The sequence below is a fragment of the Pleurodeles waltl genome, chromosome 5, assembly GCF_031143425.1.
Source record: "Pleurodeles waltl isolate 20211129_DDA chromosome 5, aPleWal1.hap1.20221129, whole genome shotgun sequence".
Taxonomy (NCBI): Eukaryota; Metazoa; Chordata; class Amphibia; order Caudata; family Salamandridae; genus Pleurodeles; species Pleurodeles waltl.
In genome coordinates, this window is record NC_090444.1 from 184,688,068 (window position 1) to 184,716,029 (window position 27,962).

Consider the following 27,962-nt stretch of genomic DNA (forward strand, 5'->3'; position numbering starts at 1 on the left):
TGGATAACATGATCTCTGGTGTCAGCAGTAGATGACAAGAAAGAACCCACTCGTCACAATCACTACATGAGATATTGCTCTTGAAAAAAGCAAGGATGCAAACACCTCCATCAAGGTTTACAAATAGCTTTTCAAGGTGGAAATGCAAAGAAAAACTTGCTTTGCCTAGACCATGTGCAAGAAATTAGGATGATTATGATTCTACACAAGTGGAGCTTCAACTTGGGCACCTGCTTTGTTTCTATCTGTAAATGCTTCCCATTGATGTTTAATTTCTGTGAAATGAGCATCATGCCAGAATGAATCCTGCAATGTGCATTATTCCAAGAAGAGGCCAGCGTTTTGGCCAGAATGTCTACCCAACTGGAGTACTTCCTACTGGCTAATGAGTAAGTGCTACCTTGTTGGGTAAATGTATAGTACATCTCCTACACTACAGCTGTGTAAAGGATGCTGAGGTAATGTCTCCAGTGACTTTGTGTGCCTGTAACTTTGCCAATGTGATTGTTCCTCAATTGTCTTCATCAGAAAACACCCTTGTATGATTTGTACTTTAGAGAAGTAAGTGCTTGTTTGTTTGGGGGAGATGTGATTGTATTCCTAGGCATCAAAAAAGGCACCATAGGGGGAGCCTCAAGGTCCCCGCAGTCCCAGCTGGCCCCTTGCTTCCTACGGGAGCCGGCGTTTCTCCTTCATGCAGTGAACTGCTGGAAATGCAGCTCCCTGCATGTGGGAGCAATATTTTCATATGTTTCAGCTGAAAACCTTGCTTCCAGCAAGTCGGAGCATTTTGACTGGTACCGCTTGATGGAAGCAGAGTGTTTGCTTTTGCTTGGCAAGAGCTGTCAGAGCTCCTGCCAAGCAGGACCAAATAGCTATCTCCCGAGGGTGGGCACCTTGGGCCCCCCTCCTTCTCTAAAAATTTAAATGGCCCCATGGAGGTGGTGGTCCCTGGGGGTTGAGGGATCTGTGCGGGCCCCACAATAATTTTCTTTTTGCCCTGGGGAAGTGATGGTCCCTGGGGCTTCAGACAGCCCAAAGATGGGGATCTGTGCGGCCTCTTCCTTTGTAAACAAAAAATGTCCTGGGAAGGTGGTGGTCTCCGGGGCCCAGAGCCGTCCTCATGGCCCCACATATATTTATTTTAAAGTAGTCTTGGAGAGGTGGATGTCCCCTTGGCTTAAGGAAGTCCTTTGAGGGGTCCCTGTGCGCCTCGTCCCTTTTAGCTAAAGCATGCATGCCCCTGGGACCTAGGCCACCTGAAGGCTTCATTAAAAAGAAGGGCTTGTTTTGTTTCCAAGGGAAAACTCACGAATATTTGCAAATTTTGCCTTAAATTAAAAAAATGCTTTTTTGTCCTGGGGTGTCCTAGGGGGACCCCGGGACCAAGGCTAGGGGGTTAGGGTATTCATCCCCTGCCCCCTTTTTTTTTTTTGCATTTTGTTTTGAGATTCAGCTGAGTCCAAAATGACCGTCAATACTTCCTTATTGAAGTGTTGGCAGCCAATCAGAAATCTACACAAGATCTGGAGTATTTGCAAAGTAATCGCAACCATACATATACAAATTTGGATTTCCTTTAATTTCTCAAAAACTACTGAATGGAGTTACACCAAACAATAAAAAGGCTACTTTCTGGACCAAGAGCTACCTTTCTGGCAAATTTGGTGTAATTCCGTCAAGCGGTTCGGGCTGTAATTGTGTCTAAAATCTCTATGGGGATTTACATTGGAAGTGCACTTTTTTGACACCCTTTTTCTTGGCCCCTGCTTGATGAATCACCCTCAAACTTTCTATATATAACAAAAAGCCTAGGGGACACTTTTTTGGACATGTTCATGAAGATTCGTCAAGCAATGCCAAAGATATAGCCAAGTCAAAAACCGCTTTTACTATGGAAATTAGAGACTAACTATAAGTACCCTACTGGCGACTGACAGTAGGTAATATATATATTATAATAATGGCCTCCATATATAACATATAACATAAATAACACATTTTATTTGCAATATAAATTATTTGTTGATGGTACCATACTAATTTTAGGAAATGTGGTGTGTTCTAAGGTGATCTTACCCTGCTATGATTTCATGAATCTGGTTTGAGAGAAAACTGTTTTCTCATGATTTTCCCATAGAGGTTATAAAAGGTAAATTCCTACTATCATTCGCAGCCACATCACAATGAAGACAGACATTCTCAGTAAAACATGTACGTTCAACAGGACGTCAGTTGAACCCCTGTTTTCCACTGCAGCATCCCAGAATGCTCTAAAGAATAATTGGAGTGCTAACAATCTTAGTTATGACAAAATGTGTGGCACACCTGAACCCATCTTGATTGAATCAAACTGGTAAAACTTAAAACATTTAATATAGAAACAAAGAAAATAAGGAGGTTCATTTTGATATAGAAATTATGGTTAGTGCTGTAGAAAGAAAAATTAGGACACGTTTTAAGTGAGTTCTAAAATATCTTCCTGTTGTACTTCCATCAGAAGCAGCCTGTCAGATGATTCCCTTGAGTTCTAATGCAGCCTCCCAGAGGGTTCTAAAACACAACGAGAGCACTAACAGTCTTATCTACGACAAAAGTGTGGAACACCTGAAGCCATCTTGATTGAATCAAATTGGTAAAATTGGTAATTTGCAAAACATTTAATTTAGAAAGGAACAAAATTAGGGGGTTCAGTTTGTCATAGAAATTATGGTTAGTGCTGTGGAAAAAAAATAGCATATTTTAAGTGAGTTCTCAAATATCTTTCTCTTCTATTTCATTAAAACATTCTGACATGGGGACTGAAATATGCACATTCATCACCAGCAGCAAACTGCCAGTTAATTCCCTGGTAATCAGCAGCTTAATGTGTTCAAATGAGAAACTAGAGTGCTGACATTCTGAATCTATGCCAAAAGCGTTGTGCATCTGAATGGCATCTTGATGGAATTGAAGTAGAAAACTGAAAGCATTTGCTACTGAGGATACTGCAGTAAATAAGGAGATTAGGGATCCAGGCCCTGCACCCACCCCCACTGTGCATTGTGATGGGCATCTTACTCAACGTTAAATAACTCTAGAAATTCACTCAAAAAAAACAAAGAGATATTATAGTTAGGAAATATATATTTTTTTAAAACCTTAGAAATTTACTTAAAAAAGGGTTACAGAGACATTATAGTTAGGTTCACATTTTACACACACAAAACCATAGAAATTCACCTGTTAGAGTTATTTCAAGTAATTATAACTGGCGCCCTAAGATAACTATAACTCGTGCCCTAAGATAACTATAACTCACGCCCTCGGCATGCACTGCTAATTACCGGAGATATTACATCATTCATGGCACCTTTTTTGACATCATTGATAATATCACTGTAACATTTGCAGTAATATTATTGATGAAAAAGCTGTGCATGGCAAGTGCGTCAGTTACATGTATCTTAGGGCACGAGTTATAGTTACTTGAAATAACTCTAACTATAACAGCTGAATTTCTATGGTTTTGTGCATGTAAAATCTGATCCTAACTATAACGTTCCTGTACCCTTTGTTTTATTAGTGTATAAAGCTTTAGGTGGAGAGCAGCTATTGTTTAAAGCAGTCTACAACACCACTGACACTGTGAATCTGCTCACCGAAGTGTCTGTTTTTCTAGAAAAGTTTTTAAGCATAGGTTTAGCACAAAGCCATCCGTGCTGAACTAGAGAGTGACAACGCTGTTTGCCATTTTCCCAGCAAAGTTTTTAACCATAGAATTAGCACAGTGCCATACAAGCACAACTGAAAAATGGCAAATGCCTTTTATCACTCTAGGCATACTATGACAACTCTGGATTGGTAAAATACCATCCAATCTAACATGAAATTAAAAAAAGCAATCCCTGACCTATATTTTGGTCTAGCTAGAGCTCTTCAGAGAGGTTATAGTTTTGTCCAGATGACAGGAAGCACCCAGTATAAGTCAAGAAAAATTCCCTTTTAGGTTTAGAGTGCTACATAAATTATGCAAAAATGGGAGCAGGGAATTCAGGGTAGTTCCCACATTTAGATCAAGAGTATCTCCTATATGGAACACCCTACAACTCCACCAACACTCTGAATCTGCTCACCTCAAATGTCTGTTTCTCTAGCAAAGCTTTTAATTTTAGGATTAGCACAGTGCCTTCCACACCGAGATAGCTCAAGTGACAAAGCCTTTTGCCATTTTTACAGCAAGGCCTTTAAGCATACGTTTAGAACAGTGTGATCCACGCTGAGTTGAAAAATGACAAAAGACTCTTACCACTTCAGGCACAACATTACAGCTTTGTACTTGAAGAGAGTTAAGCATAGTGAATCTGGAATTACTTACATTGAGTTACTGTTGAAAGCAAAAATGCAGGCATATCAAAACACAGAATGCTACCATTGTCATCTAGAGTGACACATGGTGGATGGTGTTTAAATGTTTCAGGTAGAAGAAGCAAGCAGTGATAACAAAGTTGAATTGATTAGAAATCAGGGAGATTTGTCAAACCTGAAAAGAACACAGGGACAAAACATGGGCCCATCTGAGGAAGCAAGCAACTAGGCATCCACAGATATGCCTGGTCTCCCCAGTTATAATTAACTCATTCTTCCCAGCATTGAGGGTAAGCCAACTGCACCCCACCCATCACCTGAACTCCCTTTGGTGCACTCCTGGAAAGAGCCTCAGAGTCTTTGGTGGTCATTAGATGCAGAAAAATGTGTGTGAAGTATGAGTATATAATGCAGGGAATTAGATGGTAACAACCGAGTGCTAGTGAATATGGGCAAACATTTCACCAATTGGTCATTCAGTAGTGTGAAACTGCTTAAAGTCCTGTGGTGCTGACACTGGGAAACAAGCAATACACCCACTGCATTTTGGAGTTCTTTCAGACTTTGTACATTTTATTTATAATAAAAACTGGAGGAGCAGCAGTCACAGGTGGTTAAGGCTCATCGGCAACACAGCACTGCAACACCAGTGAAGTGACTCATGTTGATATTGAGATTGGTTGCAATAGGGATGTGGGTGGTGAGCAGGTGTGGTAGGACTTACAGCAAGTTTCAATGGATTGAATCTCCGAGCAGATTCAATCCATTGAGGTGGATCTAGGGGTCCCAAATCCTGCCTATTGGAAAAGCCTGCACATTTAACAAGAGGTTCCAGTAATGCAAAAATAAGACAACTCTTTTGCTTTATCTTTATTAAAATGTTGAAAAGTTAGATACATTTGATTGTATTTGCTCTAAATACAATGATCGAATATTGTAAGAAAAAGCCACAAATTTGCTATGGCAAACTGTGCAAGAAATGTTTACATTTCCCATTACCTTTGGCTGGTAGGCCCTATTCACAAGCAAGACCCACAGCATTTGGTTCGCCTTCCATGAGCTCTGGCATCCATGAGCAATGAGGTTACAGTGTTGGCGTGCCAATAGAAATCCATCCTTGCACCCACATTACCCATGGAGGCATTAAAAGGCATGGAACTTAAACGGCCTGTGGATTGCAATGCACTGACCTACATTTTTCACTACAGGAGTATACAGCATTGATCATGAGACTGGCATAGGCAGTAGAGTACATGGGACATGTCAGTGTATCAATCCTGCACAAACCAGGAGCACTGTAAGGAAAATTGGATGCAGACGTCGGCTTTGTTCATTTGTGAACTAGAAATCTATTGATATGGGTGTGTTCTCCACCCCTAGCCTTGCCACACAGTGCACATATTGCACCAGGTGCACATATAGGACAAAACACAAATTGCATGATTGAAACACTCCTAGGCCCATATGTACTAACACATTTTTCCATGGACACAAAATGGGAATAAAACCCTTTGATTTGATGAGTGGGGCCCTTTGTGCGCTGATGTGTTTTGTTTATTCTCAGTAAAACATCAGGAGGAAGTAGGTAATTAAAAGCCTTAGGATCCTGCATTTTTATGCAGCAGGGGTTTGTTCTAGTGATTTTTGAATCTCAAGTGACAGACAAGAAGCAATATCTTTCAACTTGAGTAGAACCTTGGACTATTTCCTTGCTTACTATCTGCCACTACTCTGCCATTCACTCTGGTAGTTAAAGCTCCTGATGTTACAGATAGACAGGCTGTGGTGTGACAATAATGGCCATCTGAGTGGTTCTGCATCTACTATCATGTTGAATTCCAGAATGCAATCCTTCAGAGTCCTGTAATTCCAAACTGGATGTTATATTATATTGATTTGTAAACACAGTAATCACCTGTGAGGATATCCAAGTGCTTGGGCAGGTGTGTAGATGTATGGTCCCAAAATGCTTTTATGAAGAGCCAGGTCTTCAGCACCTTGTGGAACTCAAGAAGTGAGGCGGCGTCTCTGATGTGTTAAGGTTGGTCATTAAGTCTGGTCATTCTATGTCTTGGGTGAAATATAGGAGAATGGGTGACCTCCAGTTTTGCTTTTGCAGATGCTAGAATGTGTGCAAGTGAGAGTAAGGCAAGAGTGTGGCTTTCTCGTGGATTGGTGAAAGTGTATGCTGCTGTTCAGGAATCCTTGCCCTGTGTTGTGTGGGGCTTTGTATGTGTGGGTGAAAAGTTTGAATTTGCTGTGCTTGCAAATGGGAAGCCAGTGCAGATTCTTGAGGTGCAGATTGATGTGGGTGCAGTGTGGGAGAGTGAGTATGAGTCTTGCAGCAGTGTTCTGGATGGTCTGGAGTCTGTTTAGGAGTATTTTATAGGAGATTCTGGTGTAAAGAGTATTGCCGTAGTCCAGTCTGTTGGTGATACGTACTTGGGTGATGGACCTACTGGTTTTCTGAGGCAACCATTTGTAGATCCTTCATAGCATGCATAGGATAGGGAAGTAAGAGATGTACACTGCGTTGACTTGAGCCGTCATCTTGAGCTTGTCATCTAGGATTATCCCTAGTTTCTTGCATGGTCTCTGGGTGTTGGTCCTAGCTCTGACAGCAACTTGGTGGAGTCCCATGGGGAGGTCTTATGTCTTGTCAGAGTTGAACTGCAGGCATTTGGTTGACTAACAGTCTCCTACCATGGTCATACAGCTGGTGAAGTTGGTCCTGGTGGTGGTTGTCTTGTCCATCAAGGAGAGGATGAGTTGGGTGTCATTGCTGTAGGAAATGACCGTGATGTCATTGGATGATGTTGGCGAGCAGTGTCATGCATATTTTGAAAAGGGTGGTGCTGATTGGCGAGCCCTGTGGTTCTCCGAATATCAATCTCTTGGTCACTAATGTGAAGAGTGGCAGCCTGACCCTTTGTGCTTTTCCCATGAGGAAGGAACAGACCCATTTGAGAGACAACCCTTATATGCGAATCACATGGTGTCTTCTGATGAGGATGTTATGAAAGACAATGTTGAAGGTCGCAGAGAGGTTGAGCAGGATAATGGCCACTGTTTCTGTTTGGTCAAGGATGATTTGAATGATAGGATGTTTGAATCATTTTAGTTATATGATGCATGCCATCCTGTTCCTAGGACAAGCAGTGTCAACGTACTTGTGGGTCAATGTGTGAAAAATAACAGGTATTTTCCAGACCCTTGGATAAGTCATTTTAGGATAACAATTCCCATGGCACATAGCCCAGTATATATTTATTTATTTTGTTTATCTATTTTTAAAATATGTGATTACCCAAAGAAAGGATGTCCTAGTTTTCATAAGTTTTTGAAAGCTCCTGATACTACTGCTGGCACGCAGGAACAGTGGTGTCACACTCCATTACAGTAGTTAAGAGTGGTTCAAAGAGGAGAGGAAGGACACTTTCTTTGCCTGATTTACTGCTCTGAATGGTGTGGCTAGCATTTATGAGAATGTACTGAAAATTGTAGAAATGTTATCATGAAAGTAATTGGACAGATTGGAATAGGTCTCTTGTTGGACTGGAACTATGGAATTGCAGGCAGGGAGATAGGCCAGAAATTTGAAAAAGGAAAAAAAAAACGTAATTGGATGTATTATGAGCATTTTCAATACATTTGGTATAATAATTCACCCACACAAGGTGTGGGGGTTTTCTTGTACAATGCACTTTTGCAGTATAGGTCCTTTTTGCTTCTACAGAGCATCCCTTGTGCCATATCCATGAATGCTTCTTGAAACATCTCTTGCCTTTTGCAAGTCAGGGTGTGTACCAAGACAGGGATGATGTGCAATTTGTGCAAAGTGAATTTTCCTGAGTAATACAGCCACATCTAAGGAGCAGTAATCCAGGAAAAAGGTACTTCTTCTTTTGCCAGGATCCACTATGTTATGGAAGAAGGGTTTGACGTTTAAATTAGGTTAAAATAATAAATGGAGAACAGGACTGCTTTGTGGTCTGACCACACCAGGTTATACATGGAAGTAGAGTTTGAGATCTGAGAATACTACTGCTTTGAGTGGTTGTGTTAATTAACAGAGAACGATTTATTGCAACACAGGAGTTTACTAAATTGTGAACCTCCTTTTCGCTGGGATTGTCAATCTATGAGTTCAATTCTCTTAGCAGCCAGAAATTATCATTACTACCCTCCAGAGTCCAACTGTGTGATCATAAGCAATTCTCTTTATTTACCGAGAGATCCTTTAAGCGATCTATAGCATTTTACCTATTATATCTGTCTAGGTATATGGATCTCAGGAAAACAAAATAAGTTCGCCAGTGTCATCCAATTTTTAGAAAGTTGTTTCATTGATCCTGTAACATTTCGTGTATCATAGTAAGCAAGTCTCTTTTAGTTATTTTATTGTCAAGTTGGTTTATTTATGGGTGTTTATGAAGTGATAATCTGATGGTGTACAAGTTCCATTATTACCACCTACTTCATGTATGATCAATATCATCCCTGTTATTATTGATAAACAGCGGTTTCCTTGCTACTGCTTCAGAGGACAGACCACAAAGACCTTGAGCGCCTGTTGACAGCAAATCCATTCCCACAAAAAAATCACCAGTACTACCAAAATGAAAGGACTTGTATAGAACTTGAAAATCAAATAAACATTCATTGAAACCAATGTACCGCATATCTAATTTCTATGTTAACTGATTATCACGCTCAAACAATGATTATTGTGGCAAATTGACAACCAGAACTCGACTAGGATTGTTTTTATTTGCAGCTGGGCTTCCTTAAGAACTTTGATTTACAACAACATTATCAAATCCAGTGGGACTGAAAGAAACAGAACCTGAAACTGAGACAAGAAGACATTATGTTCTACAGTGTCAACAGCTGTTGAAGAGTGTGAACATCAAAAAAATGTAGCTCATGCAAATCACCTTAATTCTTACATAGTTGAAAACCATAACGTTTTTCCCTGACCTTCGGAAGCAGCTTGCAATGCACAAACTCAGGTACCGAGCACATGTACCAGGTTTCTCATTTTAGTTGTCAAACATTAAAATCAATTGCTAATTATTCAAAGAAAGTCACATGTAAAAAAAAAAAATCCAAGTCGAATGTCTTTATGTTTCAGACATGAAAAATGGACGCTACTTTTTCGGGGTTATCTCTCCCTCATTCCCTCCACCCAATGCGTTTATAGCCTTGTCTTTAACATGTTTTGCTCCTGCATTTTCCCCCACGCCCCTGGTGTCTGTCCCTTTTTCATGTGACAGTCAGACTAGTTACTGTTACCTATGGCTACCCTTGATTTAGTTTCCTCCATTTAACAGCCTCCTTAATTAATGTGTCGCAGGACCATTTGTCCCTTCTGAAGCCCTAATTGTATTCATTAACCAAGAGTTATGCCTGAGGCTACACTTGGAGACACCCTTCAAGTTAATTGTGAGATAATGTATAAAAGGGCCAAAGGCCCTGTGGTTCAATGGACCCTACAGCGTTTCTTACGATGGGGTCATCGTGAATCCATCATAGTTCTGGAAAGTGGGTTAAAATGGAGGGTCCCGGGTTGTAATCTATCACCAACGCAGAGCTGAAGCAGATACCAGTTTTGCACAGGTCCCACGGAAATGGAAACGGGTCAAGCCTTATTAATTAAAATATTTCCTTTGTCGCCTTTCCCTGAAGCACTTATTGCTCTACTAGCAAAGCCAGTGCTATTGTTTAAGACTAAACTGAAAGCTGCTGATCAACAGGAAGCTTTTTAAGACATTTTATAAAACCATGCTGCAGGTCTGTCTATAAGAAGTAAATTGAACCAAATTCAGGTTGGATAGCAGACGTCAATATGTTTTATTCTTGACGCAAATAAATGCAAAAGGGAGGGCATGCCCAGTCAAATCAAAGCAGTCAGTACTAAATTTGTTTTACAACAGTACTGTGGCACAAAGTTTTGCCAGGGTTGATGAATTCAAAGGCTGTCTAGTCCTGTATTTTACCTCGTGCGTCGTTATTCCACCACCCTGCACATTCTGGCACATATTTACTAAGCATTCCCAATGTAAAATCCTTTTTTGGCATTTAATAAGACATCCCAAGCCACTTTTGGTGGCGTTGCATAGTTTACTAAACAGAAAGTAACACAAGTCAGTGAATAGTAGCGCTGAAAGAGGAGGTATTCGATAGGCCATAGGCATTGCAATGCATCCACCCTCATATTTTGATGCAATCCCAGATTTACTAAGGTGAATAAACCTAGATTGGGCCAAGAAACTAAGGTCCTCATTATGACATTGGCGGTAAGTGCCACTTACCACGATGCTGACTGCCACCAACATACCGCGGTGGTATACCAATACCCGTATTATAACCCAAACATAGAAATCCGTCACTGTACAGACAAACACACAAGTCCGCCAGCCCAAAGGTCAGTGTTAAAATGGCGGTACCAAAACCCACACCGTTATGACCCACGAATCACCACGGCAGACATTCAACCGTGGTAAACCATTGGCGGTTCATATAGCCTCCCTCACAATATACACATACATACAAAACAACACTACATTGGACAATTCAAACTACACACACCGACACACATACACACACCACACCCACACCACTATAAAACACACACCCACAATACCAACAACCCTTTAGACTCCAAAAAATGTACAACTGAGCGAGCGTTACCAAGAGCACCCACAGAATCTGCGCCACAGAACACCATCACCCATAGACCATCCACCCACCTCACAGCACACACCCCAAAACATCACCCCACACACTCTCACACACACCACTCACACTACACCCATGGCATCACAACGACACCCCAGGTTCTCTGAGGAGGGGCTAAGGGTCATGGTGGAGGAAATCATCTGCGTAGAGCCACAGCTATTTGGATCACAGGTGCAGCAGACATCCATTGCTAGGAAGATGGAGCTATGGTGGAGAATCATGGACAGGGTCAACGCTGTGGGACAGCACCCCAGGACAAGGGATTACATCAGGAAGAGCTGGAACGACCTACAGGGGAAGATGCGTTCTGTGGTTGCAAGACACCAGATAGCTGTACAGAGGACTGGCGGTGGACCACCACCTCTCCCCCCACAACTAACAACATGGGAGGTGCAAGTCTTGACAATACTGCATCCTGAGGGCCTGGCAGGAGTAGCAGGAGGACTGGACTCTGGTAAGTCAAATCTCTATTACTATCACCCCTCCTACCTGCATGCCATCACAAACCCCCACCCCTACCCTCACCACCATAACTCCACCACCTCACATACACCCCACCATCACAACCCACTCAACACAATGCCAAGCCCTGCATGCACCACCAATGCATGGACACCCGTCACAGACAACCATCCCCACTGCATGTGTTTAGTCAGGGCAGATAACACTCTGGTCAGCACTATTGAGAACATTGGCTGAGACATCCCTGCTGCCAAGCCCACTGTCACTTGAGAAGAGCCAGTTGCCAAGAAATGTAGCACTGATAGGATCCCAGTGGGCTAACGGATAGCTGAGATCAGGTCTGGCTCAAACTGGGCACACAGCTCTTGGATTGTGACTCTATCAAGTCTGTAGGTGAGGTTAATGTGCCTGTCCTCCATTGTTGCCAAGTCCACCATGGGCCTGTACACGGGGGATGTCTCCACCTCCTAATCATCCTCAGCGGTTGTAATCTGGGGGGCAAAACGGTGAGCAGCTGGTCATTTTCAAACATATCCTCAGAGTAAAATGCATTGCATGTTGTGACAGAAACAGTATGTTTACGTGTAGTCCCTAAATGTGCCTATGTCTGCTGTGACGCAGTCATGTGCCATGGCCTGCCCCCCCCTGAAATGGCAGACGCCTGTCCTGTGTGGAGGGACAGGTGGAAATGAGGTAATTCCGCTGATGTTGTGTGCCGTTGTGGGAGGCGGTCGAGGACCGCCGTGCAAATCCTCATTGGTTATCATTGGGCCCTATGGGGTACAGTAGCCAATGGTAATGTACGCCGCCGGTGACGGTACGCACAGCCGCAGACGTGACCGCCATTTTCTAACTGTTCACTCACTTGCTACCTGACCTTCAACAGGAGAGGACCTACACTGCAAGAGCGGCTGTGACCTGTGTCTGGAAGCAACCATGGCTCGAGTCTCTGGGGAAAGGGCCCCAGCCTTCACTTCGGAGGAGTTGGAGAGACTGCTGGATGGGGTCCTACCCCAGTACTGATTGCTTTATGGGCCTCCAGACCAACAGGTGGGTATACTGTGTGCACGATGCCTGGGGCATGAATGCATGGAGTGCTGTGTGTGAAGGCCTTGTGTAAAGTGGGGTTGTTGAGGGGTCCGGGGAAGAGTGCTGCATGTATGGTGGTCAATGTATGTGGGATGGGAGTGATATGGTGGGCCATAGGTATAACTGGCCGGACGGTATGACTGATCCCTTCTTATATATTCATTTCTCTGCAGGTCAGCGCCCATTAGAAAAAGGGTATATGGCGTGTCATCGCCAAGGATGTGTGGACCTTGGGGGTCTACGGTAGGCAGAGCACCCAATGTTGCAAACAGTGGGAGGACCTGAGATGCTGGGCAAGGAAGACAGTGGAGGCCCAGCTGGGGATGGCCTTCCAATGAGGAAGGGGTGCCATCGAGCCCTGACCCCCTGATGTTCCGCATACTGGCGGTGGCCTATCCGGAGTTGGATGGGCGCTTGAAGACATCACAGCAGCCACAAGAGGGTGAGTACAGTTTCCAATTCTGCAAATTGAGTGTGGTGGGGTATTATCTGGGTGGGGGATGTGGGCCTGTGGGTGCCCCTAGGCCAGGTCGAACATTGCAAGGTAGGTTCCATGTTGGGCAGGGTCTGATGCACTCCACCCCCAAACATGCTAGTTGGAATCTACTACTGAGCAGGGTTCTGTGGGTCTCAGGTATGCTGCTATTGGCATTAGAATTATTCTCCATGGCCTGGTGCCTAGCATTGTGACTGGTAGTGCATTGCTTAGTGCATAGGGCTGTTTCCTGTGTGTTGTGTACGCCAACAGTGGTGTTGTTGCTGGTATTGACCAAGTGTAGCCTCTGACTCTTCCCCCCTTTTTTGTTTTCTCACCCTGTCCTCATGTGCATTAGCATAATCTGGCGGAGGAACAGAGGCACCGGTGACGGAGGGAGCTGCATTCCACATGGCCCATGAAGCCAAATCCACCAAGGGCACCAGTGGGACGGAGGGTGAGCGGAGCACCATGGCGGAGTCTGGAGGGGACAATTCTGACAGTGACACCTCCTCTGATGGAAGCTCCCTGGTGGTGGCGGACACCTCTGTGGCTACCCCAACTACAGGTACAGCCCCCACCCCCTGTACCAGCACTGCCCTCCCAGCAGCCCCTCAGCATGTTTCCCCTGCCCGCTCACCCAGGAGGGTGGGCATCTCCTTTGGCCCAGGCACCTCAGGCCCTGCCCCAGTGAGCCCTGCTGCCCTGAGTGAGGAGGCTATTGACCTCCTGCAATCAATCCATCTCTGTTGGGCAATCAACCAGAGTGAATGCCATCCAGGGGTAATCAGGACATTTGCAACAAACAAACGCAGTCCTGGAGGGCATTCACTCTGGCGTGGCTACCCAGCAGGAGATAATTCCAGGCTCTGGCCTCATCCCTTTTGGCAGCCATTGTCCATCTCTCTAGCCTCCCCCCTCCAACTTCCTCTACCCAGTCCCATTCCCCTCAACCCCAGCCTATCCCAAGCACACCATCAGACCAGCATGCACCCAAGACAACACACAGGAGTGGCTCAGGCAAACATAAGCACCACACATCATCACACAGGCACTCACACAAACACCATCCAAATGCAGACATAACAACATCCACTGCCTCCACCGTGTCCCCCCTCCTCCTCCTTGTCCACCTCCCTCCCAGTAGCGTCTCCACTCAAACCTTCCTGCACCAGTGTCCCTAAAAAGCTTTTCCTCTCCACCCTTGACCTCTTCCCTGCCCCTCGCCTCCACCCCTGTCCTTCACTTAGGGCCAGGGTGGGCAGAACCCAGAACAGCACCTCAGCCACCCAGTCCACGGCCCCTGTAGTTTCAGCAGCTACTGCAGGTGTGAGAGGCTCCAAGGAGACACCCGTCAGCACTGCCAGTGTGCCTGCGCCAGCTGCCAAGGGCAAGAAGGGACCACCAGCTACCAAGGGCAAGGAGGCACCACCAGCTACCAAGGGCAAGGAGGCACCACCAGCTACCAAGGGCAAGGAGGCACCACCAGCTGGCAAAGGCAAGAAGGGACCACCAGCTACCAAGGGCAAAGAGGCACCACCAGCTGCCAAGGGCAAGAAGGGACCACCAGCTACCAAGGGCAAGGAGGCACCACCAGCTGCCAAGGGCAAGAAGGGACCACCAGCTGCCAAGGGCAAAAAGGGACCACGAGCTGCCAAGGGCAATGACGAAGGGCCAGCCACTGCAGGCAGGATGAATAGGAGGCCTGGTGCTGGAGCTGAATCTGAGCACACAACACCAACCATAGCACTTCAGCTGTCCGAGGCTGCAGGGGAAGGGCTTGAGCCTCCCCCCTCCACTGGTAGCACCACCCCCAGCGCCACCACCTGCACCGCCACCTGCACCACTGGCAGCACCAATGCCAGCAGCAGCAGCCTCAGTGGGCAGCCGTCTGAGGCTGCAGGGGAAGGGCTGGAGCCTCCCCCCACCACTGGCAGCACAACCGCCAGCACCACCACCTGCACCAATGGCAGCACCACTGCCAGCAGCAGCAGCCCCAGTGGGTAGCCGTCCGAGGCTGCAGGGAAAGGTCTGGGGCCTTTCTCCACCATTGGCAGCACCACCACCAGCACTGGCACTACCTCCACTGTGCAGCCATTGCCGCCAGAGGATGGACTGTAGTCCTGCCTCCATGGAGTGTCATGCATCCTGCCCACTGCTAATCTCGTGGGTCTGACCCTCAGGTGAGTGACTGTGACCTTGCACTCCCCAAGTGCTGCATCACAGGGCACAAAGCCCCCTCCAGAACCAGTGGAAGAAGTCATCCACTCAACCCCTCCTTGCTAGGATGAAGCACACTAGGCACAAAGCCCCCTCCAGAACCAGTGGAAGAAGTCATCCACTCACCCCCTCCTTGCCAGGATGAAGCACACTGGGCACAAAGCCCCCTCCAGAACTAGTGGAAGAAGCTATCCACTGGAGACTGTGGCTTTGCACTCCCCAGGACCAAGCACTGGGCAAACCACCCACTAGAGAGACTGTGGCTTTGCACTCCCCAGGACCAAGCAGTGGGCAAACCACCCACTAGAGAGACTGTAGCCTTGCTCTCGCCAAGACCAAGCAGTGGACAAACTACCCACTAGAGAGACTGTGGCTTTGCACTCCCCAGGACCAAGCAGTGGGCAAACCACCCACTTGAGAGACTGTGGCTTTGCACTCCCCAGGACCAAGCAGTAGGCAAACCACCCACTTCAGAGACTGTGGCTTTGCACTCCCCAGGACAGAGTAATGGGCATGTTGCCCCCTCCAGGAGCAGTGGCGTAGTACCATCTTCCGCCTGGGGTGTACCCCTCCCCCTTCCCCCTGAGGTGCCTGTGTATTTACAAGCTGATGCCCCAGCAGTGTTTTCTCCGTATTGAGGCAGGAGTCAAGTGGGGCCTTGGCCTATGTGATATGGCCCTGTGGCCCAAGGACATTATGGACTGGGCAGTGTCCCTCCATTTCTATTTCTGTATATATTGTGTTGATTTTTGAGGACGTATTACTGGTATTTTATCTTATTCCAATCACTCCAATCACTTCCTTTTGTCCTTGCATTATTCCTGAGGGGTATGGGGTGTATATGTAATGTTACTGTATCTGTTTATGTTTATGGTGTTGGGGGTGTTGCGTGTGTGTGTCACTTTCTTTTTCCTCCACCCTCCCCTGTGTGTTAGGGGTGGTACTCACTGTGGTCGTCTTAACCGGCATTGGTATTCCTGGTGTAGGAGGAGGTAGACCAGCATGGATAACACCTGTAGTTCGGGCTCCATGGCGTTGTGGTTGTTCCCTGAGTATCCAGAGGTGAGTCATTTCCCTTCTGTGTACTATTTCCGCCGTGCTTTTGATGGCGTTGGTACCGCCCCGGAAAAGGTGGCGGATTGGTGTCTCGTAATACAGTGGGCGGAACCTTGTCTTCTGCCTGGCTGTTGACGGTTACCGCTGCGGTGCTTTTTGCTACCACCGTGGCGGTCGGTGTGTTAAAGTGTCTGTCTGTGTTGGCAGTTTCCGCCGTGGTCATAATTCCATTTATTTTACCGCTGGCCTGTTAGCGGTATTACTGCCACTTTATCACCGACGGCCAGGGTTGTAATGAGGGCCCAAGTCTCCCAGTAACAGCCATAACGAGGAGAAATATGTTTATCACCTCTTACCAGTCTATCACATTCTTAAAATGTTACCTGATTGAGAAGAGACCACAGGGCATATTTACAAGAAAGTGGCACATTATAGGTGATGTGCAACTTTTCTTGTGACCCCACCTTCCGGCACTAAACGACACCATGGTTGCGCTGTATTTACAATTCAGCACACAATGGCGGTTGTTAGCACAATAGCATCCAACGTTTTAATGCTATTGTGGTGCTTTGGTACACTAGCGTCAAAAATGTTGACGCACGCGCAGCAAGGCACAGGAAGGCCCATTGAAATTAATGGGTGTGTCATTTTAACGCCTGCTCTGAGCAGGTGATAAAAATGGCAAAAAAAATGGTGCATACCTTATGTCTGACACAGGCATAATGTGGCGCAAGGGTTTAGAAAGTGGCACAATGCATGCATTGTGCCACTTTGTAAATATGGTGCGGCAGAAAAGCCACCTTAGCATCAAAAAAATGGTGCTATTTCAGCACTAACGTGGCGCAAAGGGCTTATAAATTTGCCTCCATGTGTTTTAAAATGATGCAACGTTTTTCTTTGGAAGGTGACACCCTTATGCGTACCAGGCAGCTTTACAACAAAGTAAAATGCCTTTATAAAGCTGATTAATGTAAATAAGAATGAAGCAAAGAAGGCAACAACAGTGGCATGGCATAATTAGGAGTAAGACACCATTCCTAAACAAATACATGTCAGTTTTGAAGCAGAGTGAACTAAGGTCTTTCTGAGTGCTGGGATCGATGTGAACACGTCACTAATTCAAACACTGGAAGGCCTCAGTTCTTCACCTTTCAAACGTGTCTGTAATAAGCTAACTACTAAAACAAAAAACGAAGGCTAGAAACGCTTCAGTCTGGAGTTTGCAGGGAAACGAAATTTCTCTGTTTCAAATTCCCTTCCTCTGATTTTCAGCTTGTCTGATTGATAACAGAGATTCGACATCCTTAACTAAGTGAGATATCTAATCAACCCAAAAAGAACAGTTTATAGAGGAATGGTAGGGCTCCCGTTTGCAGAGGAAAACCAGACCCATAGTCAATACCTAATTTGTGTACCTGATGTAAATCGTTTTAATACTTGGTGGTTAAGTAAAAAACAGTACATGACTGACATGCCTGAATCACTGATTTCAAACCAAACCCTGCATTAAATATCCCATTTTTTATTAAACACATATTAATTAAACTTCCTCTAAATAATTTTAAAGTTTATACCTGAGCAGTTTCTCAACACATAGATTGATTCACGCTTCCTTATCATTACTATCTTTTCCAGCCATTGGGAATATGCTGCAGATCTTGGCCATTCTTTTGCCTGAGTGATCAATGAGTGATCAACCTACATTACAATCAGTTTTAATTTTCTTTCCGCCTTTAGTCACAACTTTCATATTAGAAGCGCTGCACATCAAGCAGATTTGAAGATCTAGGTTTATCTCGACCTTTATGCATAATCAGAAACAAATTATGAATTCTCGGCTAATGATTCTTCAAATATGGGCATGATCAGACCCACTGAAAGGAATTTCTGGTAATATAATTTTAACATCTTGTAGATTTGAGGGCAGTAGAGCAATTTAATACAACAATCATGTTACGAAAATCGCATGTGTCTAAGGTTGACCCCTCTAATACTTGAAAAGTTGAACATTTTTAACTCCTGAGATGGGTAAATACTTATGGCTGCTTCTTGCTCTCTTTGCCTTATTTATTCCATTGCCCAATACCTCTGAACTGCTATTCGAAAAGAATTCTGATACTATTCCTGCTCGTTTTATTACAGGAAGACCAAAGAGGCAAGCCCCTAGTTTATGAACCTGTCCTCGAAGAAGAAGTTCTTGATATACCCCATATTGTATTGAACTTTTCCCAGAAGACAATGATTATTGATTTGTCAAAGGAGATTATCTCCTCACGGTGAATTGCCGTTAATTCACAATGTATTTCGAGAATTCTGTAAGTTCAATATATCTTATTTTTCCCTTCATTACGTCTGACAAATGATATACCACAGCTGCTCTAGATTTCTTGGTATTCTTAAGAAGCATGAAATATAATTTTGAAAATACTCCAAAATAGAGTTAATGAAATAATCCGCTCTGGGAAGTGAGAGTCTTGTGCGCTCATGATATAATATTAAACTGGGGTGTGAGATATCTCCAATTACGTTGGGCATAGAAAGGTAAGACACTGTAATCCAAAGTTGTTTTCCAGCCCAGATGAGCCTTAAAATGGTGGTCTCCATCTTATTAAAAAAATTGACTGCAGCTAACAGGGAAAATTAGTGAAAAAAATAACTAAAAGAGGAGATGACATTTTAGTTGGGGCAATTCTTCCACTTATTGAGATTGGAGGATCGGCTATCCTTTCAAAAAAGACAAACCAGTTTTTGATGAGGTTGTCAACAGTTATGACTGTAGTGTAAAATAGTGTTTTATGTGACTGTAGCCGGGCGCTCCTGGCGAAGAGCGACCCGGATGACGTATCGGACAGGGCCGATACGTCATTTCCGCATCTTCCCGTTGCCGGGGAGATGCGGCGAGAGCGAGGCAGGCAGGACGGCGTTACCACGGAAACGGAGTCAGTTTCCTGGGCGGGGAGCAGAAAAGGGACAGACGCGCTGTAAGGAGAGGAAGGAGAGACGAACACGGAGACGGAGACCGGGAGGATAGAGGAACGCAAAGAAGAACAGAGGGTCCGGAGGAAAGAAGAAGACGAGGAGCAGGAGGAGGGAGAGAGGAAAGAGGAGCAGCAGAGCCTGGAGAAAGGGGACCACCAGGAGGACCACTACAACGCCAGCCACGACCCTGGAGGGTCGTGGCTAAACAAGGTACGGTCCTTGTGGACAAAAAGAAGAGAAATAAGGGAAAAGGGGACTGGGGAGGGGTTATAGAGGAGGGTTGGGAAGGGAGGTAAAAAGAAGGGCACTACGCCTAAGACATCAGTGACACGTACTTTTTTTATCACTAAAAAAATAGAGGTGTTCACGTCATTCCCTAAAACTCCTCACTGGCACCAATCCCCTCCTTTGTGTGTTTACCCATTTCCCCAGTCCAGAGATAATAGAGAGAGAAGAACCCCAATATTAAACCCAATACTTACCTTAGCGTTTTCCTTTCTGTTTCCGGTATCTCCCTGGATACATACGAGCCAACAAGGCAGAAGTGTCACCTGTAAAGACAAGAAGATCAACATAAAATCATCAATCTGGGAAAAGATACGAAAAGAAGAACAGAACGAAAGAGAAAGACAATCGCCCTTGGGTTTTGTTTAAGCACCTTTATTTCCCTGTATAATAACTATAAATAAACCACTTATCACTAACGATACAACGCCTTAGTGGTATTCATACTGTTCGACCTGCCACAGTGGTGTCAGAAGTGGGATTATTCCCGTGAGATCTCCTCGCAGTAATCGAACAGTATAACAATGAGTGACAAACCCTCGTTGGAAGATATGATAAAGCAATTGGCCGAAGGCCAACGCCATCTACAGCTGGTGTGGGAGGCACACCAGCGAGAAGCTAAAGAGGACAGGGAAGCCTTACAGTCGGCGTTGAAAAGTCAGGCGACCATCCTTGCGAATAATCAACTGGTCCATGAGACGGCCATGAAAAAATTGACTGAGACTATTGCTAGTAGTAAGGTTCACCCCAATGTCCCCAGTTCCGTGTTACAGAAATATCAAGATGGAGAAGACCCCGAAGCCTTTTTTACTAATTTTGAGAGAGTGGCGTCATCCGCCCAATGGCCGGAGGATAGATGGGGTCAGTATGTCGCCCCCTTACTTACGGGGATATTACAAGCAGCATATCAAGCAGCAAACCCGGGTGGAACCACGCCATACCAGGAGATAAAGACTAGTATCTTAGAACGTGTGGGACATAACACGGAATACTATAGGGTCAAATTTAGGAAAATTAAATGGGGACCGAATGAAGATCCCCGAACCTTTTATTATCGGGTAAAGGACTTGGCATTGAAATGGTTGGGTTCGTCCGGAAATAGTAGGGAGGAAGTGATCCAAACAATTGTTCTTGAACAATATCTAGAGTCCCTACCTACCACCACCAAACACTGGATCCGTCAACATCCAAAGGTGACTACTGACATGGCGATTGACCTAGCATGTGCTTATCATCGCTCAACCGATGTAAGAAGTGTATCACCCCGACCCAGCCTAAAGCCAGGGCCTTCCAATCCTAAACCCGCTCCAAGAAACCTTCCCGAGGAACTAGTCCCTCACAGACCGATTGACCATCCACCGATAGCCGGACCCCAATGTTACAACTGTGGGGAATGGGGCCACATTGCCTGAATGTGCCCAAGAAAACAGGATGGTAGTGAGCCAATGGAGATCGGGGTTACTAGGCGACGGGTACAGTGTACAGGCAGAGGTAACCAGAAGTTTAAACAGACTCTGAAAGTTAATGGAAAAACAGTATGGGCCCTTATTGATTCAGGGTGTAGCCAGTCTGTGGTGAGAAAAGACTTAGTAAACATAGTAGATAAAGGAACAGAGCGATGGGAGAAAATTTGTTGTATTCACGGAGATAAAGAGCAATACCCTTTACATGAAATAACGGTGGAATGGGGAACCCACCGGGACGTCCTACCGATGGGTGTAATGACAGACCTGATTGAGGAGTGTATCATTGGAACTGATTATGAACATTTCCAAGAAATACTGGATTATGTTCGACAACCCAAACTGACACAAGATTGGTGGAAAGAAGCTCCTTTTTCGGATAGCATGATAGAAGGCCCCATCACCCGTAGGAAGTTATCACGCAGAGAGAAACGAATAGAAAAATTGAATTACCTGGGAAAAGAGAGACCAGGACAGAGCACAATCCTTGTTGCTGAAACCCATGAAGTTCCTGTCAGTTTTTCCCATCAACAGAGGGAAGATCCTTCTCTCGCCCATGCCTGGAAATCGGCCAGAGAAGAAGAAACCGGGGAGGTGGGTCCCTACTTCCTCATTAAGAAAAACCTCTTATACAGGATAACCACTACTGGTACCGGGGAACATAAACAACAATTAGTGGTACCCGATCTTTATCGAAATCAGGTCCTAACCATGGCTCATTGTCATCCAGGTGGGGGTCATTATGGGAGGGAAAAAACAGAAGAATATCTCCTTCGACGGTTCTATTGGCCGGGAGTTTTCGCCCACATACGTAAATATTGTTCCCAATGTCCCAGGTGCCAACTCACCGAACCCGGTAGACCTAGGAAAGCACCCCTGATGCCCCTACCCATCATAGACATTCCATTCAGTAGGATAGGAATGGACCTGATTGGGCCTGTAGTACTATCCACGAAGGGTCACACGTATATCCTAGTCATGGTTGACTATGCCACACGATACCCTGAGGCCGTTCCCTTAAAAAGTATGACAACCAAAACAGTGGCCCAAGCAATGATAAACATTTTTTCTCGAGTTGGGTTTCCGCATGAAATACTCACTGACCAGGGGACTCCTTTTATGTCTACTCTCATGAAGCAGGTGTGTAAGACATTAGGTATTTCCCAAATCCGAACATCGGTATACCATCCCCAGACGGATGGACTAGTGGAACGGTATAACCAAACAATAAAAACCTTACTGAAAAAATTAATGGAAGAGTCAGGGAGAGACTGGGACCAAAAGTTACCTTTAGTGTTGTACGCTATACGAACACACGAACAGGCCTCTACAGGCCACAGCCCATTTGAGCTTGTGTTCGGAAGACAGCCGAGATCTCTTCTTGATATGGCCATTGAAACATGGGAGGAAGAGGCAGAAGAAGGAGGAAGGCCCCTTCTAGAATATGCCCACAATTTAAGGTCTCAGCTACAAGGTCTATGGGACACAGTCAGAGTAAATATGGAACACGCTCAACAAACTCAAAAACAATATTATGACAGAGGGAGTAAGTTAAGGGTTTTGCAACCAGGAGATCAGGTTTTAATAATGCGTCCAACATCAGAACAAAAACTTATCGCCAAATGGCAGGGCCCCTATAAGATAATAAGAGCAGTTTCTCCTGTCACTTACCTGGTTAAACTATCGAACACTCCCCGGAAATCCCAGATTTATCATATAAATCTCCTGAAAAAATGGGAAGAACCGGACAACTCGGACACTTCCGGAGTGTTGGCGGGATTCCTATATCCTAGTAACAAATTAAGTATTGAGTTCTGTCCAACTGAACACAGCAATGAGGAAGGGCTACCCGCAGTAAATGACACATTAACAAGAGCAGAGAAAGAGCAGGTATTCAGCTTACTAGAACGATTCCGGGCATTGTTTTCAGTATTGCCGGGCAAAACCACCTTGATAACCCACAAAATACGAACTACACCAGGGAAAATTGTAAGGTTACGGCCGTATCGTATTCCCGAAGCGAGGAAACAGATTATGGAGACTGAAATACAGAAAATGTTAGAACAAGGAGTGATCGAACCATCAAATAGTCCCTGGTGTTCCCCGGTTGTTCTGGTGCCAAAACCTGATGGTACTATTAGATTTTGTATTGATTTCAGGAAGCTTAACGAAAACTCCATGTTTGACACGTATCCCATACCCAGAGTGGATGACGTGTTGGAGAAACTAGGAAAAGCAAAATATATGTCCACCTTAGATTTGACAAAAGGGTATTGGCAGATTCCCTTAGCTCCAGAGGATAAAGAGAAAACAGCTTTTTCCACTCAGACCGGTCTTTATCAGTTCACTGTGCTACCATTTGGTCTCCATGGAGCACCAGCTACATTCCAACGATTAATGGATAAACTCTTAAACCCATTTCAGTCTTTTGCAGCAGCCTACCTAGATGATGTAGTGATTTTTAGTGAAACCTGGAACGATCATCTAAAACATTTACAACAGATTTTTCACACTCTCACCTCCGCTGGATTAACTGCCAATCCTAAGAAGTGCGTTATAGGGACACCCGACATATCATACTTAGGCTACAAAATTAGTCAAGGGAGCCTAAAACCTCAAACAAAAAAAGTAGATGCCATTCTAAATGCACCTCATCCGACAACAAAGAAAGATTTACGCTCATTCCTAAGGTTCGTAGGCTACTATAGAAGATTCATACCTGACTATTCTACCCTGGCAGCCCCTCTCACAGACCTTCTGTCTAAATCCCATCCTAATAGGTTAGCACCTTTCTCGGATCAACAGAAAGACAGCTTTGAACAACTGAAGTCCTACCTGACCAAAGACCCAATACTACGGTGCCCGGATTTTTCGAAACCTTTCCATCTATACACTGACGCCTCGGATGTGGGATTAGGGGGGGTACTGGCCCAACCCGACGAGGACGGTAGGGATCATCTGGTAGTATATGTCAGTAGGAAACTGTTTCCCCGGGAAAAACACTATCCGACCATTGAAAGGGAATGTTTGGCCATTAAATGGGCCGTGGATACATTACAATATTACCTTCTAGGCCGACCTTTTATACTTTTTACGGATCATGCACCCCTCACTTGGTTGTCTGCTCATAAGGATACCAATTCGCGGATTTTAAGATGGTTTCTTGAACTACAACCATTTTCATTTCAGGTCCGTCACATACCGGGACCCCAACAGGCCCCAGCTGATTATTTATCATGGTTCCCAGACTCTGCTACGGTCCTCGAGCAGGACCGTTCATGGGGAGAGGTGTGTAGCCGGGCGCTCCTGGCGAAGAGCGACCCGGATGACGTATCGGACAGGGCCGATACGTCATTTCCGCGAATTCCCGTTGCCGGGGAGACGCAGCGAGAGCGAGGCAGGCAGGACGGCGTTACCACGGAAACGGAGTCAGTTTCCCAGGCGGGGAGCAGAAAAGGGACAGACGCGCTGCAAGGAGAGGAAGGAGAGACGAACACGGAGACGGAGACCGGGAGGATAGAGGAACGCAAAGAAGAACAGAGGGTCCGGAGGAAAGAAGAAGACGAGGAGCAGGAGGAGGGAGAGAGGAAAGAGGAGCGGCAGAGCCTGGAGAAAGGGGACCACCAGGAGGACGACTACAACGCCAGCCACGACCCTGGAGGGTCGTGGCTAAACAAGGTACGGTCCTTGTGGACAAAAAGAAGAGAAATAAGGGAAAAGGGGACTGGGGACTGGGGAGGGGTTATAGAGGAGGGTTGGGAATGGAGGTAAAAAGAAGGGCACTACGCCTAAGACATCAGTGACACGTACTTTTTTTATCACTAAAAAAATAGAGGTGTTCACGTCATTCCCTAAAACTCCTCACTGGCACCAATCCCCTCCTTTGTGTGTTTACCCATTTCCCCAGTCCAGAGATAATAGAGAGAGAAGAACCCCAATATTAAACCCAATACTTACCTTAGCGTTTTCCTTTCTGTTTCCGGTATCTCCCTGGATACATACGAGCCAACAAGGCAGAAGTGTCACCTGTAAAGACAAGAAGATCAACATAAAATCATCAATCTGGGAAAAGATACGAAAAGAAGAACAGAACGAAAGAGAAAGACAATCGCCCTTGGGTTTTGTTTAAGCACCTTTATTTCCCTGTATAATAACTATAAATAAACCACTTATCACTAACGATACAACGCCTTAGTGGTATTCATACTGTTCGACCTGCCACAGTGACCCAGATCTCTGTTTTTTTTGGGTGTGGGTGTAGTCGATCTACATTTCAGGGGGGGTATGTTGGTGTAGTATTGTGTTTTTATCTGTATCAATATTGTAGGTAAGGTTTGTGTAGAATATTAATGTATGTTTGTATTTTATGTTCTAAGGTTATATGTATTATGTAGTTTTCATTTGGTATCTTCCAGTTCCTCCTTCAGCATTTAGTATCTCCCTCAGCTGGACAGCATTCCGTGCTGGACAGTTGATGGAGCTGGAGGTTTTACTGGAGGCTGGAGTTCCTGTTATTTTACTTCTGAAGTTTTACTAAATAAATGGTTCTATTATCATCTCCTGCGTGAACCTGGACTCTTCCTCAACTTTGATACTACATTTGAGTTTGGAACGGAACAGCAAGACCTCAGTTTTCCAAGTATTCACCCTACAAACCTCTAGGCTTGTGAAGTGGCTAATCTGTCAGAAATCTAGTGGCATTCATATTACATATTAAAGTAGTGCAGCATAGCTATTATTCCCACCAGCAGTTGGATGTCTTCAACAGTTTTGATTGCTTTTTCCAATGGTTCACTATAATATCGCAAAGAGGAGAGGTGAAAATGGGCAGCGCTAATGGGTTCTGCACCTAACCTCCATCTTGACAGACTATGCTGAATTCACTATTGTCACAGATGACAATTTAACTATAGAGATTTTATTAAAAATATGAGATAGGAGGGCAGTGCCATGCATTCTAGGATGGACAATAAGCATTCCCACCTCACATGGACAAACACCTTTTCTTCATTTCATAATATGATATACCCATATTTCTTCAGTTGGTCTGCTTGGTACAGTCTTTTGTGATGAGGTAGAATAAACCTTTGTATAGCCCTTCCTTCTTTTGTAATACAGCAAGTGTCCTGATCAATAATTCTGTGAATTTTGTTTTTTGGACTTGTGTTCTCTGGCTGACCTTGGTACCATTTTTCATTCACATTCTCCCTGTATACATTTGTTCCCCTATGTTGCTTCATGTAACAAATGGCAAAGACAATGGGCCTCATTAGGAGTTCGGCGGATGCTTTTCACCATCCTCTGAACTTCCAACTGGGAGGCTACCTCCTACGTCAGACCCATTAGGAATTTCCAGCTAGGCTGGCGGCCAGAAACCTCGCTTTCTTCCCTCCAGCGTAGTGGGAAACACCCAACAGCTCTCTGGCTCATAATTGAGCCTGCGACAATGCTATAGCCAGCAGAGTGCACCAGCACCTTCGCAATGTTCACTGTCTTCAAAGCAGACCCCTGTGCCTGTTCTCCGCCAGCCTTTTCATGGCAGTGTTACTGCCATGAAAAGGCTAGTGGAGAACAAGGTCTTAATCCCCAGGGCAGTGCTGCTTGCAGCGCTGCCCTGGCAGATTAGGATCTCCGCCACTGGTGGTGCTGGCGGTTCAGGGTTTTAATGTAGCAGTCAGACCGCCACATTGGCGGTGGTCCATACTCTCACCGCAAATGTGGCAGTCGTAAGACAGCCACACTCGTAATGAAGGCCAATATGTCTTTGCCATAGCAATGTCAACCACCTTGCCACCTTGACCAACATTGTAAATATGCTCATGAGCAAATTTATTTTACTTTTTCTATGCTAAAGTATGTTTCTTCCTAGAGAAACACCTTCCATTGCTCCTCTGTGAAATATAGGAATGCATCTATCTGATATTTCATCTTTCAAAGGGTATGTGGCTTGTTTCTTTTCCCAGGAGCAGCTCTCATGGATGAAATACACCTACACCAGACTTATTTTTGACTAATATGGATGAGAAATAAACTGAAAATAACACTGTGGCACATTAAGAGCACCCAGAGGAGTAAATATGATGTGTGGATGGAAATGTCCCATGATCCTGATTCTGTGAATGTCTACCTGTAGGTAATGTTTTTGCTCCCAAATGGTTTATCATATAAAGAAAACTCTGTGGGAATTATGTTCTATAGGATTATTGTTTTTTCTAAAAAATTCACCTTTAAGGTCAAACTGATGCGAATGTATTCTTTTTAGATGTAATTGAATTATTATCTGTCTCTTATGGAAGTATTGCAATTTTACGTTCATTAAATATCTCTGGTTGGCAATTTTGTAGATGAAACCATGTTTGTCTTTGTAGGAATGTTAAAACTTATATATCTTACTACTCATGGAATAGGGCCTCTTTATTGTTTTGAAACAGAGACCTAATAGCACAGTGAAAAGTTGTCTGGCTAAGGGTGAAGCCAGTCCCGGCTTGGTTGTGTTTCGGTTCAGGAAGGACCTGGCCTGGAAGTTTAGGCTGGGCTGTTCCCACTGGAGCAGGTTCAAGACTGATTTGCATACGGATGGGGCCAAACTGAGGTGGCATGGTGTGTATGATAATGATGGACTGAGATGCAGCCCCCAAGTAATTACCAGTGGCTGAGATTAATGCAAGCATTCCATTGATCACATTTTGGTGTGTTTCAGTGTGCCGCTCTAAGTGGGAGGGGTATGCCCAGACATGGGTCCCATGTACACTGTGTCACTGGAACCTAGTTATGCCTGGGTCGTGAGCCCTAATCATGTTGAAATCGGCCTTGGGTTGTTTGTGTTCCAGTTCAGGGAGGACCTG